Consider the following 18,449-nt stretch of genomic DNA (forward strand, 5'->3'; position numbering starts at 1 on the left):
CAACTTAAAGCCTTAAATTTCAGGTATTCATGACTGCAAACCAAGGAAGAAAGTGGATAAAACACTTGGGTTTGTTTTCCTAAAACAATGTCTGCCTCCATTTTAAACCAGCATTTTAAACCAACATATTTTAATACCAATCTCTTTCAAATTCTCTGCCAGTGGTAGGTGTGGTGGAACATGTCTTTGCAATTTTTTTTAAGATACTGAGTGAAATTTTGATCTTCATTTAAATCAGGAGCATGAGTTTTCTCAACTTTTAGCAAAGAAAAGAATTAAAAGTAAACACCTTCTAAGACTTGTTTCCCACAGTTTAAATTTCCTTATGCACAGTTGAGTAAATCATGTCTCTCCATCCAGGTACAAACATGATTGCACAAGTTAATTTAAACAGTAAAATTCTAACTGCTCCTCAGCATCTTGCCAACTTTCAATACAAGTGGTGGGAAAGTTGTATCAATCTCATTAGAAAGAGGAAAATATTTTCAAGGTCTCAAGTCAAATGTGCTATTGTTTCACTCTTGCGACACAACAACACAGAGACATTCCTTCAAGTAATATTTCTAGTATTTAAAAGAATTACACGGACTTTTAAAGTGGTATGAACTCTTGTCCTCATCTTAGCATCTTATTATCCAAACAGCTTTATGCTGTGCAAAATGCTTAACTGGCAGCAATCACCAATTTGCTCCTTAGCATACAGAGGGCCAAACTCCCTTCCTCTCCAAGCCTGAATACAGGAGACTTCCACAAAAATGCTGTGGGAGAAAGCTTTCCCATGGGAAAGGTCATGTGGTGATTTCACTGACCCTGGCCACTGGCACAACAGTTCTGAGGGACACTGAAGGTCACTGCTACCCAGACACAGCTGGCTGATGGCACAAATCCACAGGCTGTCCTTGACATTTCCCCAGACTCATTCATGCTTTTACAGGCATCCCTCCCCTCCACAGCTCCCCAGCCTCACCACAGTGAGGGAAGGAAGGAATCTTTTGGTATTTTATGAAGGAAATAGCTTAAACGTATCATTTATATACAAACATGAGATTGTGTTAATTCAAATATACAACATGCACACATTTCAGAAAAATATTTGGTAGCTGGCCTCACTTCAGTGTTCTCTGGCAGGAGGGAACCATGCAAGCCAAGCACAAGTCCTGGAAAGAAAGGGTACACCACAGACTGTTGATCCCTTCAGACCATGGAGAAATGGTGAGAAGCTTCCAGAGATGACAAAACTGCGGCTTCACCAAGTGGCAGAACAAAGCTCAGGGTGAGTATTTGCAGAGAGGACTATTAGTGAACATTGTGCTGGGTTTGTAACAGCAGTGGAGTCAAGGGGATGGAGGAAAACACTCTTGCACCCCAGTGTGCTTTTCAAGGAGCTTTACGAACCAAGTCCCTTAACATGTCATTTTAAAGCTCTTCCATAAGCTCAGTGTTATTCCCAGTGCTTACATGGCACTAGCAATCCACAGCCTGAGAACTACAAGCAGAAATGATGACAACCCAGGTCAAGCCTCAAGAAATACTGGAAGCACATTTTTTATCAGCCACCAACCTCTGTACACAGCCTGGAGACTTTGTAGAGAATGTGACCCAAACTCAGGAAAGTACAGACAGAAACCCAGTTCTGCATAACATATGTCAGGGTGCATTTTTGGTGTTGTTTTCATCAGTAATTAATTGGCTGACTCCATCACCCACACCCTACAGGTGTGTTGTAGCTGTCAGCAAAGCTCAAAAAGCCTGTGTGAAACAATACTCAGCCCCACCAAGAACTCTAATAAAAGCAACTGTTCACTTGACTCATTAGCACATACTCTGGACGCTTTGTTTTCCCTTAAATTATTTATACCATGACAGATGGAGAATAGAAAGTGACACGTACACTAGACTCCTGTTTTATATAACAAAACATCCACTTCTTTTAAAAGAGGGGAACTACACGTTGAAATTAATATTATAGGGAGTTTAATGTACTCTTGAAATAAAGAAATGTTTTAGATCACAATTATCTGGGAAACAAAATACAACTTTTAGAAAATTTCAGTTCGAAGAGTGCTTCTTTTTATAGGGGCTTGAGGTATAATGTTTTGGGAGTAGAGCTTAAGAGACTCAGTTTAACAAAGTATTTACCATGTTAATGAATGAACTTCCATGCTCACAGACTTACTCATTGGCATAAATGTGGTAGACTTTTCATTTGAAACTGATTCAAATTTCCACAGTCTATATAATCAAGTAGGTACTCCTCATGAAAATATGATCATTCAAAGCATTCCAGTATTCCTCCTTCTGGCTGACACAAAATTTCTTTGCAGCATTCCAGAAATTCTATTTCCAAAATTAGGAAATACCAAAATGCCACTAAAACAAAGAGGTTTTTTTTTTAATACTAAAATAAATAAATAAAGCAAATTTAAGTTTAAAAAGGTACCTGCTGAGACTGAGACAAAATTGAGATTGATTCGCTTCATTCAGACTGAAATTTCAGGGAAAAAAACAGGAAAATGTTCTGAATTCTTGGCAACTGCATTTCTTTTTTACTAATTCCCTTCCTCTGCATTTAAACACCAGTAAAAGACCATGGAGATGAATTTTTCTGCTTATTTTGCTGAGCCAATGCAGCTGAAAGTGATATTGCAAATCTCTGGGGGTCACCCACACAAAACTGGAAGGCCCACCACTGCAGCATCGGGAAAAATTAGTTCTTCTCTTTATTACTGTCAAGCTTGCTACAGCTTAATGCAATAGCAGGACATTTACAAATGCAGGCTGTCTAGACCATACAAAATGTAAACTGTATAGAGGCAGCTTTTTTTAAAACATAGGCTATTATCAATTTTTATTACAAATTAATTTTATTACAAAACAGAAACAAGATCTAACAAGAAAGAAAGAGGCACGAAAGAAAGAAAGAAAGAAAGAAAGAAAGAAAGAAAGAAAGAAAGAAAGAAAGAAAGAAAGAAAGAAAGCAGAGCTAGATTAGCTACTTTACAACTGACAGTACTACCAATTTATCCCTCACTTGATTGGAAATTGTAAATTACAAAAACTTTAATTTTTGATGATGGTTTCAATAAAGAAATTATATATTCTTGTGTACATGTATTTTAAGGTAGATGCAGTTCAGATGTTTTCTGGAATCATTAGGTTAAACCCCAAACTATCCATAGAATGGGTCAGATTGGAAGGGGCCACAGTGGTCATCTGGTCCAACCTCCTTTCTCAAGCAAGGTCTTCCTAGAGCACATTTCACAGGGTTGTGTTCAGGCAGTTCTGGAATATCTCCAGCAAGGACACTCGACAGCCTCCCTGGGCAATCTGTTCCCGTGCTCCATCTCCCACACAGTAAAGAATTTTTTCAGGTGGAGCTTCCTGTCCCTCAGTTTCTGCCTGCAGCCTCTTGTTCTGGTGTTTGGCACCACTGAGAAGAGCCTGAATCCATCTCCTTGGCATCCTCCCTTCAGACACTTACAGCAGTACTGAGGCTCCCCCTCGGAATCCCACACCTGCCTTCAGCTGGGCTACACACAACCCAGCAGCCTGAACTCCCCAGGCACATACACACCTCCTGAACATCACATAGGAATCCTCCCCAGCTACTAGAATTCAACTGCTCAGCACCAGCAGCTTTGAGCAGCACTCACTCACCTCAGTCACTGGGTTCAAAATGTTCCTCTCCTGCTGCAATCAGCTTTGGTGCACAGCTTTGGTGCACAGCTTTGGTCCCTTAACCTCTTCTAAAACTGTGTGTGCCTTTCTGAGAGACCCATGTTATGCCCTCAGCCTATTACATACACAATATATTTCTTTACCTAATTTGTTTACATTCTGCTATGATTACAAGAGCAGATCAAGAATTCTTTTCTTAGAGGTTTCCCATATTACTTTAACATAATCCTTTTCTTGTTTCTGACCCAAGTCCTAACAGAAATTTCTCATTCTTAGACTTTGTCACTTTGTTCTTATTCTCCCTTGGAAAACTCATTCTGATTCCTGTAACCACCTTCCTTCAGACAGACTCCCATTCCTCATTCTGCCATGCCCGCAAAAAATTGTCAAATAGTGCAATGTCTCATTTTCAGGTATTTTTCTATCCATTGTGGTACCTTGCTCTAGTGAAGGGTTGTCTTGGGTTTTTTTGTCTCCTTCTTACCCCAAAATAATTTGCTTGTGCGCTATTTCTTGATTGCTTCAAGGTGTACTATAGTCTTGTCCATGTTCAGAAAAATTTACTGTAACCACATCCATTTACTGGCAAGTGACAGTACATGAAGAATCAATGGGGGACTTTGGTGGTACCTTACAAAGTAACAATTTCAGGGCAGACCAATCCTGGGATCCCTAACATTGCCAAAAATATTACTGCTGTAAGAAAGAATTTTCCCAAGGACTAACTGAGATAAAATTCAAAGTTTTGGTCAAAGTAGACAACCCCTCTGAATTAAGGGAATCTAAGGTTGGACATTTTTGTGGTGGGAATCACACAGGCCTTTCTTGTGCTTGTTTATGATAGCTGTATATTGGTATCCTGGCTGGGATAATAATAATAATATATATATTAATATTCTAATTGTAAATGGCAAATACTATTTACCCTAACTCTACCTTAATTTCATTTACTGACTTTTTCCTTGTAATATTTTGCTTACTACTCTTATTTTTATCTCAAATTTTCAAGTAACCTGAATTTTTTAATACTGACGCAATTTTTTTTCTAAAACAGCTCATTCTTCTTGTGGCCCTATGTTAAAAAGCAGCTGGGTCAAACTCAGTTTCATATGAACAGCTTGAAACATTAAAATTGCATGAATAGCCAAGAGTCTCAGTTGCATAACCAGGGCCAAGGAGCAGCCAATAAGTCTCTGCCAATCACCCCTATTCATCAGCAACTTTTGTTTGACTAAAGCATATCAGCTAGAAAAGCAACTTGTCATAGTTCAAAGATTTAGAGAGATGAAGAACCCCTTGCCTCCCTTGATAATTTGTCAGAATAGTGAATCATTTCTATATGAAAAATACTGTGCACTACTCCTGATCTGAATCTGCCCAGCTCTCCAGCTATAACCTTTAGTTTCTGTTATGATTTTTATTGCTGTTCTAAAAAGCCAATATAAACTCAGTGTATTTTCTCCTGCTTCCAGAGAATTAAGTTTCTTAATCAAGGAGGATCTCTATTTTGATTGCGTCAATGGATAAAAAAATCACGGTTCTCAGAGAAGAATAATTTCATGAGATCTCAAATCTTTTGGTCCTTCTGCAATGCCCCCAAGGTTCAACATCCCTTCTACAGCAGGCATTCCTGTCACAATGCACACCCAGAGAAGGCTATCTTTGAGTCCTGATCACTGTCTTCCTGGAAAACAACTCCTTTTATGACAGCATCACACTAGGAAATCTGTGAAAACAGAAAGATCAAAAACTCCTTACATCCCTTCCAGACTTATCATTTTACAGAGTAGAGTTCACCTAGTTCCTGGAAATTCCATCTGGAGAAATGGTGGAAACTCCTTCACTAGCAATATTCAAAACTCAGTTTGATGGATGTCATAATCTATTCTAAACCTCTGCTTTCCACAGCAGTTCAGATGCTACCCAGAGGTCTTTTTCAATTTAGGCATTACTATGACACACAATCACACATTTCCTCAAATGCAGTTACTCCATTCTCCATTGCAGTTTCCAAAAGCTGAGGCAAAACTTTGCGAAGTCATCTGATCTTGTGGGTTTATAAAGCCACCGCAGGTTCTTTCAATACCAACTTGGTATTTCTTTTAAAGTCTTAACCTGTGAAAAGTTTTACCCATGTAGTATTGCAGTATATTGAACACTTACATACACCAGGTATTTACACCATTAATTGGCTCTACTCTTTAGCCCTAAAAAGTGACTCTGCAGGCTGCTGCAGGTTTCTGCACCACCACAGCAGACTCACAGCAGGAACTGTGAGCAGAGCACACATTTGTGCACAAACACTGCACATTTCCTAAGGTGGTTACTTGGGTCTGACCTCTGGCTTTATCTCTCGACCCAAAGGATATGTTTACACATCTGACTAAAATCTTTCCCCACCTGTTTTATTTGTATTTTTCTTTGTAAAATCACCATTCTCTCACTTGTCACTCTTCACATCTTTACAGAATTGTTTGCCAAACTTCTTTGTCTATTTTTCTGACAAAGTACTGAGGAAACAAAAGTTAATGTCATATTAAAATATGCTCTCTGGCTGGGATACACTCTGGTTTTGTAACAAGATATTGTGTACCTAGTAGGACAATATGTCATAGTCCTATGGCCAAAGATTGTATTGCAATTGCTGGCAGCTTAAGCAGAATGAATTTCTTCACCGAAGCCCAGATACCATTAAAAAAAAAAAATTCTGTAAAAGCTGCCTGTCAATATATTCCCAAGTTTCAAGTGATGACATTTTATATTCTTCTATGTGAAAAATCTTAACTTCTAGCTATATTTATCTCCTCCCAAATGAAACTATTTCACCACAAATTTACAAAAAATATAAAATTTAATTGAGTATCAAACTCAAGCTGGCAAACTTGGTGAGAGCACTTTATTACCAAAATTTGAAGCAATCCATGGATTTCTTCAAATGTTAAATGTCACCTACTTCTCCATGTGCTAGTCCCAAGATCCAGCAATTCTCAAGGCATCCTGATAATTTTCCTTGAAATTTCTGCAGGGAAAAATCCGGAGTATGAACTTTTCCCTGCCTGTATCTAAAGGTAAATCATATTCTTGATTTCAGTCTTCAAGGAAGAGGTGCAAAAACTGTGATGGTATCACCTAAAACCATGCCAGATGACCTGGCCCAGTAGTCCAGCCCTACTGGAGGCTAATACAATTCTGGCTAATCTACCAGGGGTTAAGGCTGGGAGAAATCTGAATTTTTGCAATCTTCCATAATTCAGATAATTTCCTGCTACAATGATCTTCTCTATGCAGCTATCAATACAATGATCCCTAAGCACTTATTACTAACAGTCTTTCTGTAAAGGTCACTGTACTCTATAAATTATTTATGCCAACCTGTAATATAAGAGGGAAGACAAAAAAAATACCCTGCAGAAGGAAAAAAAAAAAAAAAAAAGCAAAACAACTGCATCATGGTTCACTCTAATTTTGTTTATCTAATACCGTGGCTGAACAAACTCTCAGAAGCTTTTTGGCCTGTGAAATAGCCTGCAAATCTTTAAACAACGTGCTTCTTAATGGTTGGATTAACTCAAACTGTACAATCCCCCTTAGATTAAAATTGCACTGCTTTCATGTGAAGTAGCAAGGCAGTGTGTCACAGAAATAAATGAAGATTTTGTCCTGCTGACTCTCAGCCTACCAATCATGGAAAAGGGGGCAAAAGGCCTTGTTATGTGGCCTGTGATCTTATCCCTTATCCTTTCTGACCAGTACAAACTGTCAGGAAAGAAATAGCTCTGCTGATAAGAAGGAATATCTCCCTCTCTTTTAAGTGGAAGCATAGTAGCTGTTCTCCTTCAAGTCAAACAGAGCTCATAGTGCAGTATTTATTTAAGAAATTTTCCAATATGATGAATTATTAACTTGTTTTGGTTGTGTCTTTTTGGATTAGGCTGAGGAAAAGAAGTACAACTCCCACAATGTCTCCAGATCTCAGCATCACTTTCCTTTTGATCAGTACACTTTGGACTTACAGAAGCAAACTGCAATCATATTATCAGTCAGAAAAAAAATTACTGTTGAAAAACAGCACTTGTATTAACATTTTAATCAGATGCTTTTGAAATCATCTTCAATGAACAGCAGTTAACTCAAACACCCACCTGGGACAGTGAAGTCAGTTTGATGTTTGTATATTCCTGCTTACTGAGACCTTCCAATAGGAAGAGCTTGGTTATTAAAAAAACAACTGCCTGTGTATTTACATGGAGCTTTTAGGAAAGGCAACGGGAAAAACGGTGCCTTTTTACATTGCTGACAACCAACTTTACTTCCATGGGGGATATTTGAGCCTAATGTTGTCTGAAGCAGGGGCTTAAATGAGAAACAACTGGTTGATCCTCTTCTTAGATGAGAACAAAGTGACAGGAGAGATAAGAGATTGCATGGGCTGAGTCTGGGCAAATTTGTTCTTTGCAATGCTTCTTGGTGCCTGAGCTTTCAAGTGATCAAACAGCAGAGCTATGGTTATGACTGCTTACCTGTCTGTCATGAATAAGGGAACTGGAAATTCTCCCTTTATTTGTGAACCAAGGCAGTCTAGTTGTGGAAAAGATAAACTATGTGCTTTTATTGAGCATGATACAACAATACACTGTTAACACTGCAGCTGGTGCCAGTCATTAGTTTTCAAAAGGATTTTAATGGTTTTGCTCTTCAGTGCAACACCCAACACACCTAGAATGGACTCAAAGCAAAACATTCTCCTTGGTTCATCTTGGCTTTTCTTCCCCTTATAATTCTTATTCAACTTTCCCTCCCCAGTGGATTTCAGATAAAATTACTTAAATCTGGCTGTTGTACAGAACGCCACCAGACTCGGCTTTGCTGAATTTGGGTGGACAAATGTAGGTGATTTTGTGGGTTGGCAGAGACAGCAATACGAAATCAGGCTGGCTGTTCTGGTTAAATGAGCAGTCAAACAATATGTAAGATTAGGTTTCCAAACATAGCTCCCTGCCATATATTGAGGTAAGTAAAACCAGATCATTGCCCTCGTCTCCACTGAAAGTATCTGAAGGCAGAATGAACATTTTGAAATTACGACTGCATTTTAAAAGACTTCTGAAAGATCACAGAACCCAGACATATAAGAAAGTTTTCAAACCACAGGGAAGATAAGCTGAAAAACAAAGCAGTAGTGGCTAGACAAACCTCACTTGAAAGACTTGATAACTTTTGTCTGACTGCTTTTGCAGAGGAAGTTAGGAGTTTGAAAAGCTATTTTGCTCTCAAAATCTAATACTGTGTTCCTAAAATCAAAATATAATAAAAAAAAAAGACACAGTGAGAAGGACAATGACAAAAGCACAGACATTTTGGCAGTATCCAGGGAAGTTTGACAAGTGGCAGCAGAAAGCACAGATCAAAAGACCACGCAAGTTCTTTTATTGTGGAAAATACCTGGAATTCCATGTTTATCTTACCACAATAAGCTACTCAATGGTTATCTAAACTGCCCTTGTTTTGCCAGGCTACTCAATACATTTGTAGGTTTTACCTCACATTAGTTTTAGTCTGGTGTGCTTAAAAGGCTACACAGCAACTCAATCTAATCTAGAAGTTTATGCATCTTCTTACAGTCATCACAGAGAGTGATCACCTTAAACAAAAATCACTTTGGAATCAGTTCAGAATTACTTGCCCCAGATGCCGTACCAAAAATCACCCTGCTGTGATACATCACAAAAAACCTCAGCCCTGACAGTACATCAGTAATAGATATTGTGAGAAATCCACAAAAGTAAAAAACCCCAACCCTACATGAGAAACATCTCACAAGGACCTGAGTATTTGTGGGCCTTTATTTTTTTCCTTCATTTCCTTAGTTCTCCTTTTACAAATTATGCAAAGTTGCCTTAAATTCCAAGCCAGCTTTGCCTATATACCACAGCAACAAAGAAATCTGTCTAACATATTATAAGGGGAACTACTCTTGGCAAAATAATGCCTTTGAGACAGGTTTAAGCCATGCAGAAACAAGAGTGAACTTGCGAGTTCATGGTTTCTTTAAAACAAACCAATACCTGCTGTCACAGCAGGAGGAAAAAAGATATGTCAAGCCCAAAATATTACAGCAGAAGCTAGAGACGACATGAGAAAAAAAGTAGCTCACTCATCTTCACTATTCAAGTATGTTCAGAGTAGAAGTCTACTGTTTTCTAACCCTTCAATTCAGAAGAGGCCCACAAAGTCCAGAATCCTGGAAGGCTTCCAGTAAAAAGATTAAACCCTGCATATAAACATTTTCTATAATTAGAGAAGAAAGCATCTTGGTTTTTGAATAGCATATGACAAATTTTGAAACCATGAGATAAATTGTATTTTAACATGGTTCAAAAGAAGCTTTTCTTCTGTTGACTGTCCGTTTCCCTCTTGAAAACATCTGATAACTTCTGCAATAATGTAACCTAGAAACATGTCTGGACAATAGGATAATAATAATGAACACCTAAGGACATTCCTTCTTACAGAGAGCAATGTTTTGAATATAACAGCCTATCCAAAAGCTTCCACTCCCTCTTACACAAGCCCCACAGAAGAAAGCCGTGGCTCTTTATCACAGCTGTACCTGGCTTGCAGGAGAATCACCAGAGGAGCAGCAAAGAGCTGAGAGGTTCCTTTTCCTTCTTGGTGGTACCACAGGAGTATGAGGGGTTACCTCATCCCCAAAAGCCATCTCCTCAGAGGCAGACTGTCAACAGCATGGAAGGGCAGAAGCAGGAGCAGCACAGGTCCCTCTTCCTCCCGGTGCAGCTTTTCCATAGGTGTGCACATGCGGCAGAGCCTCAGCTGATGTGCAGCTTCATTACACATCCGGGTGTATGAGTGAGTCACAATTAAAAAATACTGGTTTCTCATGCTTGCATGCTCGCACACGGGTGGGGATTGAGCAAATACATTCACACATGGACTGGAAACTACCCTTTTGTGACAAGATTACAGTAATTTCACAACTATAAGGCGCACCCTTTCGATTAAAATTTTGGTCCGAACCCGGAAGTGCACCTTATAGTCCAGTGCGCCTTGTATAATGTACAAAGTTGTGAAATTTGCCAACCCAGAAGTGCGAGCTGTGAGCTGAGCCATGTGGGGCGGGCAGAACCGGGCAGCCCCCGGTCAGCAGGAGTTGCATGGGGAGGGAGGGAGTGAGTGGCCCTGCGCTGCCCCGAGCCGAGGGTGGCCCTGAGCCACCCTGAACCGCAGCAACCCCAAGGTGTGAGCCGTGGCTGCCCTGAGCCCCGCCTCGCCAGCCAGGGGTGGGTGGGAGTGCTGGGGCCTGCGCACGGGGAGGGCACTTGGGACTGCGTTTAAAGGCTACACCAATCTGTGAAAAATGTTTGCAAATTGAGCACCTGCCAGTAAACTCCATAATAGTGGGATTCTGTAACTAATTTGTTAATTTGTTGCACACGGCACGGATCTTCGCAGCAAAAAAAAAGTGCGCCTTATAGTCCGGTGCGCCTCATATAATGTACAAAGTTGTGAAGTTTGCCGACTCCCGGAGGTGCGCCTTATAATCCAGTGCACCTTATGGTTGTGAAATCACTGTAATGCCCAAGACCAAGGAGGTCACAATTTAGCAATGAAGGAAGAGGGTAAAACATGTACAGTAAGAAGACGTGAAAGAGCAATCGAAGTATAAAATAGTTAATGCTGTGGTGAATATCCTGCATTAAGCTACAGCAACAACCAAGTGTTATACGTGACCTCTGCAGTGGTCCTGCATTACTGAAGGCTATTTACTGGCCTCATGAAGAAACTCGACCCCGCTTGCTGTAGGGTTCCAGGCTCAGAATGGGATTAAGGCAGTTGCTCAGGCCAGGATTAGGATGCTGTGGCCATGAGCTCGTGCAGCAGTGCCTGGCAGCTGCTAGTGTGCAGGAGCTGCGAGCCCGGCATGCCGGGAGCCGCGCAGCAGCAGGTGCCTGCCTGGGAAGCCACGGCTGCAACGTCCGGTGTGGAAAACACTCAGTAAAAATAAAACAGAAGGGAAGTACACATGAGCCAGAAATTAAATGCTTGCATCTGATACCAGAGGAAGAGCACGTCGGTCAGACAATCCGCTGGGGGTTTGAGCCAACTGTACCCTGGTCAGCAGGAACATTTTATTGACATCAATACCAGCATCACGAGGGCCAAGAAAAACATTTTGTGATCTGTGTCTCCTTGCTCCACCCCATCCCACCCTTCTGCAATGTTCTGAAGGGAGAGGTTCTCCACTGACTTCCAGAAAGGCTGGATGCTGTTTCTATCACATGTTTTCATTTAAACTCCCCAGTGACAGATACCATACTAATTGCCTCTGGTAAAGCAGGGTCCCTGGTCTGTGTAGTCAGAAACCCTGCTCTGCCCCACTCATCCACACAGGAGCATGCAAGAGGCTGGCAGGAGGCACCATCCTGCCTGTGTTCCCAGTGCTGGACCTAGTATTAGCCAAAAAGACGGCAGCTTAGATTAGCAGTTGAAAACAAATTGGAACAATCGAGATCCTCTAAAAAACCCAAAAATGTTGCAGCAGTTACTGATAAATCATGGTAACTGCATTACTGCAGTGATCCCATTCTAAGAACAGAAGAATACAGAGGCTCTCTGCATATCTTCTGTGCACTACCCCACATCCCTGGGTAGCAGACGCTGACATAATGTTGTCTTTTTAATGCAAAACTATTAAACAATTTTAATATATAAGTGCTTTTTTAAAAAAATAAAGATCATGTGATATCCATAATGAAAAAGTGAAATTGGCATACAATATCTGCGAGGTTTTGAAGTGGGTTTTTCTTTACAGACTTTTAGGGAAATATATAATAGACAGAAATACACTTAGATCAAGAATTTACTCAAATTATCACTTCCCTGCAAAAAAAAAAAAAACAAAAAAACCAAAAAAACAACACTTTGTTTAGATCTACAAGAAATTTTATAAATGTTTCAATTTTTTGGGTACACGTTTTAAATGGAAGCATTTTTGTTACAAGTATACTTTTAATTATTTTTTCACATTATCCTAAAAAAAAATTCTTCCTTTCAAACAATATTTACTCTCATTTAAATCAATCAACCCATGTCATGCAATGGTTTATTTGTTCAGCCAATGGGAAATAAGTGACATTTCTTTTTACTTATTCTAATCAAAGTCAAATATTTGTTCCTTCTCTAAGTATTTTCCTACTAATTACAACAGTCTGATGTACAGTATTTTGTGTTACTAAATATAGGGCTATAAATTAATAAATGCTGCTAAAATTATGCTTTCAAAGCACAGTGGAAGAAAGCCCAAAGCTCATACATAAACATTGACAGCAGGTCTGTTTCCAAACTTTAGACACCCACATACCCATAACATAGGTGCAAATTGGAAAAGTCTCTGCTTGTTCATCTGGCAGGAAGTGTATCTGAAATGAACATATCATGTAGGATTTAAAAGCAGAGTCAACTTCTTTCAATGAAAAAAACAAACCTTTTAACTCTGTTTTTCCACTCCACATTTTCCCCTTCTGCCTTCCTCCTCTCTTGAAGAATAGATATCTCCCTCCAGACTGAAGAAATACTTAGCTTCAATTGAAATTGAAGTACAACTAGTTTTTCTCTTTTGAATGAAATAATTGCAATGAAGATAGTTTATTAAAGTATGTGTAAGAAACTCCTGCGAAGCTGAAAAAGTCTTAATTGAGCCCTGGAATTTTCAGTCATGAGACACTGACATAGTCAAGAATTCAGCAATACAAAACCAAACTGGACATTCATGTATGAATGTATCAGGAAGATCCAGTCTTGCAACTAGCAAGAAGATACTTTTGGAAGATAAATCTCACAATGTGGGACAAAATAACCTGTAACTACTAAAGATCAGAACATACATGGTGGTTGATTATCCCACATCCACACCTGACAGGTGTTAAGAAATCATCCTTAAGAGGCGGAACTCATGGTGAAAAACATATTACTCGTCTTCTTGATTTTGCAATCCAAAGATAACCAAAGATAACCTAAAAGAATGGCTTCTCTCTTCCTTTACTTAATAATTAATTTTGAATTTTAGACTTTTTCTTTTAATAAGTGAGGTACACTTATGGCAGTGTATTGACCAGTCCATGAAAGTCTTCCCTAAACTGAAGCAAATGACACTGCTCAGTGCTTACTAAGGGAGCAATCTCCTAGTGAATAACTGGAATCACTACAATCCCCTGCACAACAAGCCACACAAAATGCAGTAGGCACAAAAGGTACTAATTGGGACAAAGAATCCACAAGACCAAAAGAGGACCCTTCAGAAGATTCTCGGCCAACCAAAAGTCCCTGCATTGACTTGCTATGTCAAGATGCAAAACTTGATACCACAGATTCTGTATTTATTGAACTGGCACAATTACCGTGACTGAGTGAATGTTAAAAATGTACATCTTAGGGGCAGCTGCCAGAGTCACAGGTGTTGGCTGCAATTTTAACAACAGCACTGTTTCTCCTGGTGTACTCAACTCACTTGAAGAGGAAAGAAATTGGAATATATGTACATAAGTAATTGGTTTGTCTTATTTACTCTTGTTCTCCTATTTGAGCCCAGAAAAGACATTTAAATCCCAGCGATTATGGTTAAAGCAAACCAGTTAATCAGGTGACTTCAGTGCCTTTGTTAGAATATCAACTGAAAAATTCTGTAAAGCAGCAGCAATAGTCCAGAGGTACATTTACTTTGCTAATGACTGACATAAATATGTGCTCCCATCCCAACTGACAATGTGCAAATAGCACAAAAATGCTTCCCAGTGAGAAGCTAACAGGATCGTTCAGCTGCAACAAGAACAACCCAAGCATACTCACAACCATTTGCAGGGAAATGTTTTTTGGACACATTAAATCCACCAGTTCTGAGGCTAATCACAGGTTACAGAGGGAGCCTTGACCAATGGCCAGGGAAGTAACAATGCCACTTCAGCACTACCACCAGCACAAGCTGTTGCCCTCACCCAACACCTCTGCCTGGCTGTGATCATCTGCCAGACAAGTGCTCCTCACACCTTCTGCAGCACCTCCCGAGCTATGGCCAACTGAGAAGCCTGCTCAAAACCAGCATGGCCACAAGTGTCTGTAGACCAGAGACTGTAGGCCTTAATTATCACTTCTGTCACAAACTTATTGTGCTCTCATAAGTAAATAAGGAGCTTGAAATTAATTTTGGGATTTAGGGATCACCAACAAGCCCCATCCAGAATGGTGTTCGGAGGATGCTGTTCATCCCTAAGCTGGGCAGGAAGCAACTGGAGGTGCTTTAGTTTAAAAGCAGAGTTAGAAGAGGAGGCAAAGCACCCTTTGTGCAGACACTCCTCCCTACCTGTGAGTGCTGCACTGAGCCCATCCCCCAGGCAGGGCCCTGTTTGGGTGCAGTTTTTGGCAGCCATCGACAGAGGCAGCCCAGAAAAAACGAGGGCTAAACCAAGTATGTGCAAAAACACACCTACAAATGCCTCGGGACATTTTGGGCCAGAAAAGCTTAAGTTTCTGAAACCTAAGGAATCTCAGGTGTCTACAATAACTGGGAGAGGTTTCCATGGGCAACACTTTTGAAGGCAGCTGCCTGAAATATGCTTTAAGGGATACCAAAGTCCTAGATTCTTTACTGGATATAACAATAGGTACTGGAACAAGATTACTGCAGGCATTTACTCAGTCAACTGAATACAAAGCATCCTAAAAATACTTTTGCTTGTCATAAAATTAGATTAGAAAAATACATGTATAAAATTCACATGAACAAAGGTAAGTGTGAATAACTACCTGGGACTTCTGAGTTACAAACAATGCACAGTATTTAAAATGCAGAGGCGTTGCCACAGGAAAAAAGTTACTAATCCTGTTGGGGCAAAGTAACTGCACTAGTGTGTGGTTTGCATGGGGGAGGGAAGGAAAAAGAAAAGGAGTTGCTTTATTAGCCTTTTTGCAGATTTGTTTTGTTTGCTTTTCCAAGAAAACCCCAGTTTTTCAAATTACTTTTAACTGATAGATATAAATGAAGAAATGCATATTTACCAAAGCAAGTATTAACAATTTAGTTAAACTGCATTTACTCTCAGAGATACCTTAGGGCTAGTAGTTTAATATGCACCTTAATAGGTTGCCTCACTTTTATAAACTAGAGGCTAAAATTGAAAGACTTTCCACTGAGACAATCTATTAGGAATATTCTTCTTCCTCAGCATTTTCACTTTGAGTGAATGCAAAGTAAATCCAGCCCTTTGTTCATTTATCTATCAAGCTATTTACAAATATCTTGCAATCACAGCATTATCTGGGGACTAAAGAGCACGTTTCAACTCAAAACAAATGGACATGTCATCTCATGTCCTTCCATAAACAAAAGTTAAGGGCTTGGAATCCAGCAGAGATTAAACCGCGTAATCATATTGCATATGTTCATTTTCATAGCTTCTCTTAGGTGCTTGTAACAGGGTAAAACAGGAACAGTTGCCCTTAACTTAGGGTGGCCCTGGAAAGCAATAAATTGTAGCACCAGATGTAGGTGAGACAGGGCACAGGTGGAGACACTGGGAGGGTTCCCCTCCCAAGAGTGCAGCGTGCTCTGTTGGGTTGCACAGCCTGCCCAGGGACAGGGAACTGTGCAGGGAACTAGGCAGGGAAGCAGTGCCCATTGGTGGAGAGGAGGCAGGAACTCACAGAAACCAACTTCTGAAACTTTACTTTTCCCCCACACAAATACCTACAGCCTATGCTGACACACCAGCAAGTTCTGGCTGTATGATGCTTTGTGTCTTCTCAGACACAAAGAGGCGTTTTTTGGTGACATGTTAAGTACAGCAGTATGTGAACCAAGGGGTAATTCAATGAAATGGATGCTCCCAACTAGAAAAAATTGCAGCACATGCAGATTAAAATCACATTCTTCACATTCTAAAACTGAATGTAATTTTTAACTCTGTTTTTTAACTTGCACAGACCAAGGAAGTATTCATGCAGTATTAACACTAAATCAGTTTCTCCTGATTCCATGGCATCAACTAGCAACCGTGTAATGAACGCAAAATATACCAGTTCATTTTACACACTGTTATTTGTACAAAAGCAAGTACTAAATAATAACACTCAGATTCTGGGAGAAAGTTTAAATTGAAATTAATTCTAAAAAATTTCCCATTAATAACTCAGTTTCAAGATATAACTGGATGTAAAAGCAAGAGAGTTGTGACTAAAAAAAAAATCCGTTTTTAAAGTGATTTCTTAACTTCTAGTGCTTTCAATTCTTTCACTTTAAAAGTCACCACACATTCCAAAAAATGTTTATTTAACCTTGCCTAATCAAGCAATGCAGAATATCAGAAAACCTTTATACCCTGTTTTTTCACCTGGAATTAGACAATGTGCTTACCATATTCTGCAACGCCCTCATTCCCTAAATCCTACTGAGGATCTAGATGGAAGAGAAGTTCCTCTCAAGTTTACATCTCTCAGTAGTCTTAGGCAGAACACGATGGTTTGTCTGTTTTCACATTTTTAAGCTCGGGCGTTGTCGCCATGCTGTCCCACCCGGACCTACCCGTTTCCATTCCACACGGAGCGATCTGAACCGAGTGAACTCTGCAGCTCCAACGCTCCTTCCCGCTATCACATCCCGCCGTGCCAGCGGGGGGACATCCCTCACCTACGGCTGTTTACTTCATCTGTCCTGACTGACGCCAGCACCAAAGTGCTTGCAACCAAGAGCACAGGGTGTTTACTGTCTCTCCAGAGGGACTGAAACTATCCCCTTTTGTTTATACCTCAAATCCCAAAGTCACAATAGCCTTTCTGTTGCTCCACTTTCACCTCCAAATATGTTTACCCTCTACTAATGTACTTTTACTCAAGGAAAAAAATACATTAAGAAGTGTTCAAACGTTACCTATGATATCAAAACATACACTCAAAGTCAGTTGAACCAACTGATACTGCAATTCATGTAAAAAAAAAAAAAAGCTTTAATGTTTTAACAGATATCAAATCCTGGAATAAATGCTGTTGTAATTTTAGGATTCTATTTTAACAGTTAAAGGAGAGACATCTGGCAATAATCTACAAATAAATACAGTGTCTCCATTCTTAGTTTCTCCTCCAAAACACTACCTAGGAAATTTTTGCAGCATGATTCATATAATCAACATGATACATTACAATGCCTTTCAAATAATTCCGAAATCTTAGTTCATTCAATAAAGAACTCATTTTTGAAAGAGAAAAGGGAACATGCCCTGCCAGAAAACTTGCTTTATTGACTCAGCTCTGCTGCCAGCAGGAACGTGGTGAAGCAAACTCCACGATTTCAAAAGCATTTTTTCACAGCAAGGGCAGAAACAGAAAGAGGCTTATTTACCGAAATGTGAGATTCCACAGGTGAGGCCAGAGACGGTCTGAAATCCTCTTCTTTTAGTTCCAAAAGTTTTAATTTATGATGAAGTCTGTAATAATCCTTTCAAGCTGCCAGGTAGAAAGCACGCCATATCTCAGCCGTGTTTCCTTTCGCCCTTTTGCAGAGTAACTTTGTTATTTGCATAAAGCTTAGTCCTGGCCTATGGGACTTTTAGAACATCTACATGTTAGATTAGCTGCCTTGACATGCTCTATCAAGCATGACATCATGGATCTCCATGGTAACCTTAGCCACACCTGCCCAGATGCCGGAGTTACCTGTCATGTTCAGATCGAAATGAACATAACAAAAAACCCTCAACCACCATTTT

General features: G+C 39.8%; 1 protein-coding gene across 2 annotated transcripts in view; it reads right to left on the minus strand.

Annotated features, from left to right (window-relative positions):
* The window catches only part of KIAA1217 (KIAA1217 ortholog), a 234,233-nt gene that overhangs the window by 153,851 nt on the left and 61,933 nt on the right, over positions 1 to 18,449 (minus strand). The gene's annotated exons all lie outside the window — the stretch shown is intronic.

Source organism: Catharus ustulatus, chromosome 1 (assembly GCF_009819885.2).
Source record: "Catharus ustulatus isolate bCatUst1 chromosome 1, bCatUst1.pri.v2, whole genome shotgun sequence".
Taxonomy (NCBI): domain Eukaryota; kingdom Metazoa; phylum Chordata; class Aves; order Passeriformes; family Turdidae; genus Catharus; species Catharus ustulatus.